At 40.7% G+C, this 3,448-nt stretch overlaps 1 protein-coding gene across 4 annotated transcripts in view; it reads right to left on the reverse strand.

Annotated features, from left to right (window-relative positions):
- Positions 1 to 3,182, reverse strand: part of LOC110464060 — a 36,797-nt gene extending 33,615 nt beyond the window's left edge. For 2 of the 4 annotated variants that reach the window (XM_021519079.1, XM_021519078.1), the window contains exon 1: positions 3,098 to 3,182. The gene's annotated coding sequence lies outside the window, so the exon portion shown is untranslated. The other 2 variants (XM_021519081.1, XM_021519082.1) reach the window with 2 other exon arrangements.
- Positions 3,183 to 3,448: the final 266 nt, after the last annotated feature.

Raw genomic sequence — 3,448 nt, forward strand, 5'->3', positions numbered from 1 at the left:
GTAGCTACTATACATCACTTTGACGTCAGTGACACTGGCCCGTAGCTACTATACATCACTTTGATGTCAGTGACACTGGCCCGTAGCTACTATACATCACTATGATGTCAGTGATACTAGCCTGTGGCTACTATACATCACTTTGAGGTCAGTGACACTGGCCCGTAGCTAATATACATCACTTTGAAGTCAGTGACACTGGCCTGTAGCTAATATACATCACTTTGACGTCAGTGACACTGGCCCGTATCTACTATACATCACTTTGATGTCAGTGACACTAGCCTGTAGCTACTATACAGACACTGGCCCGTAGCTACTATACATCACTTTGATGTCAGTGACACTAGCCTGTAGCTACTATACAGACACTGGCCCGTAGCTACTATACATCACTTTGACGTCATTGATACTGGCCCGTAGCTACTATACATCACTGTGACGTCAGTGATACTAGCCCGTATCTACTATACATCACTTTGACGTCAGTGACACTGGCCCGTAGCTACTATACATCACTATGACGTGTGTGACACTGGCCCGTAGCTACTATACATCACTTTGACGTCAGTGACACTATCCTGTAGCTACTATACATCACTTTGATGTCAGTGACACTGGTCCGTAGCTACTATACATCACTTCGACGTCAGTGACACTGGCCCGTAGCAAATATACATAACTATGACGTGAGTGACACTGGCCCGTAGCTACTTTACATCACTTTGACGTCAGTGACACTGGCCCGTAGCTACTATACATCACTTGGTGTCAGTGACACTGGCCCGTAGCTACTATACATCACTTCGACATCAGTGACACTGGCCCGTAGCTACTATACATCACTATGACGTCAGTGACACTGGCCCGTAGCTACTATACATCATTATGACGTCAGTGACACTTGCCCGTAGCTACTATACATCACTATGACGTCAGTGACACTGGCCCGTAGCTACTATACATCACTATGACGTCAGTGACACTTGCCCGTAGCTACTATACATCACTTTGACGTAGGTGACACTGGCCTGTAGCTACTTTACATCACTTTGACGTCAGTGACACTTGCCCGTAGCTACTATACATCACTTTGACGTAGGTGACACTGGCCCGTAGCTACTATACATCACTTTGACGTCAGTGACACTAGCCTGTAGCTACTATACATCCCTTTGACGTCAGTGACACTGGCCCGTAGCTACCATACATCATTATGACGTCAGTGACACTTGCCCGTAGCTACTATACATCACTATGACGTCAGTGACCCTGGCCCGTAGCTACTATACATCACTTTGACGTAGGTGACACTGGCCCGTAGCTACTATACATCACTATGACGTCAGTGACACTGGCCCGTAGCTACTATACATTGTTACTTGGATTTGTCTCCCTTCTTGAATAGAGGGGTGAAGTCAGCTTTCTTCATATCAAAGGGGACGCTTCCATTGTTGATTAATGTTTCAATGACCCAGGTTAGCATGGATGAGATAGCATCAGGTCACATAGTTTTAGTAGCAGGGCTGGAACTTCATCTGGACCCGTTACTTCAAAAAATGCATGTTCTCCCAGTGTTAATTTCGTCTTTCACAAGTAATTACTGTGTATTATTTGTTTTCTACTAATATTCGCTGTTATGATGAATTCGCCCGCAATAGGGAGGGCAAAAAAGGTGAAAGTTTAACTGCAGCGATCATTTCCCAGTGTAATCTGTTCATGTAGACAATATTTAAATATTTTATGTTTTCCATTAATTTTTGACACTAAACTGACATCTAAATTTCATATTTCTTCTTCAATTTTAAGGTAGATTGTAAATAAATAAAACAGACAGCTTTCCCCAACGCCTTGATTATAGTGAAGTCACAAATGTACATGTAATGATATCACGATCATCAGTCCAGATTTATAATTGTCTCATAAAACACCGATGATTGGTAGGTTTCTATACAATGGCAATTTAAATACAGAACAAATGTAAAATTTTGCAATGACCTGTGTAAAAAAATCTGTAGTGATATTGAACAGTGTTTATCACTGCCAACCAGGTGTCTCAATTCGTAGAACGTCCGTCTGGAGTTTGGAGTTCAGTCTTGCCCTGCATTTTAATTTCTCCTGTTACGAAATTGCCTATATACAAAACATTGACAATACAAAACTATGGTCCATTGGACCAATGAAAAGTCAAAACGGAGCACTGACACTGACACAGCCACAGACAGCAAAGCATGGAGCCACAGACAGCAAAGCATGGAGCCACAGACAGGTAAACTGTCAACAATTAGTGCAGGACTGGTACATGAGGACAGGACTGGTACATGAGGACAGGACTGGTACATGAGGACAGGACAGTGTTGTTTCGCCCTAAATTCCGTTCGCTCCAGGTCCAGTTCGTTTCATACCAAGTTGTTTCACTCAAAACATATTTGTACGTGGTCAAACAAAGCAGCGTGGAATTCTTTCGACAAGACATTTGCTTGTGAAACCAAGAACTTTGATCTAATTCCATGAAAATATTAAGCTTTTTTAGAAATTAACATCATTTCCACTGATGTTCATAACTTTAAGATATATTGGTGTAGGGCGAAACAACCTTTGGCGAAATGGATTTAAGGCGAAAACGGCCATAAGTGTGAACAGAATTTAGGGCAAGATCCAACAGAACACAACAACAGACAGAGGTCCATCGCGTGCACTCCGGCCTAATATAAATATCTGAAACGTACACTTCCTGACCCCTGTCTGACATAAAAACACATAGAACACAGACTGTATAACAACCCCCCCACCCCCCTACAAATGTATAAATATAGAAATATTTGATCTACAATGTAAATGATCTATAAATTAATGACGATCATGCAATTTCAATTATCTATCAATATTATATGTTATTATGTGTGCAACATAACATTGCCAATAAAAAGCAACACAATCTCTCCTTCGCGCAAAAACCAGAATTGGCATTTGCGATGTGACACAAACCGAAAGTCAAAGCTTCTCGCACTGACCGAGTAAAGGTGTTGTACATCGCACTAATTAGTTGTCACCAGTAAAGTTTTCACATCAGTTAGACCAAACAACAAGTTCCTACCTGCTTTCACATTGCTTCATCCAAAATATATAGAAAATTTCGCAAGATCCTATTCGACTCCAAGGTAAACAAAAACCATTCGGATTATTTATTTATTAATAACATCCAGCTTATTCCGAATGCATGATTTCCGGTTTTTGTTTACGGATACAGGGAGCTAACTCGATTTGTTCATGTAATGATCACTCGTAAGGGTTCGTTTTATTTTAAAATTACATGCCGGCATTTATTACTGGAGAAAAAATAATGTGTTTTCAAGCCTTGAAATTTGGTGACATTAAGTTGATATACCAGTTTATGTAATCTTAATTGCAATGATGATATAATGATACAATAATTTAAACCCAGAAA

This window comes from Mizuhopecten yessoensis, unplaced genomic scaffold (genome assembly GCF_002113885.1).
Source record: "Mizuhopecten yessoensis strain PY_sf001 unplaced genomic scaffold, ASM211388v2 scaffold10953, whole genome shotgun sequence".
Taxonomy (NCBI): domain Eukaryota; kingdom Metazoa; phylum Mollusca; class Bivalvia; order Pectinida; family Pectinidae; genus Mizuhopecten; species Mizuhopecten yessoensis.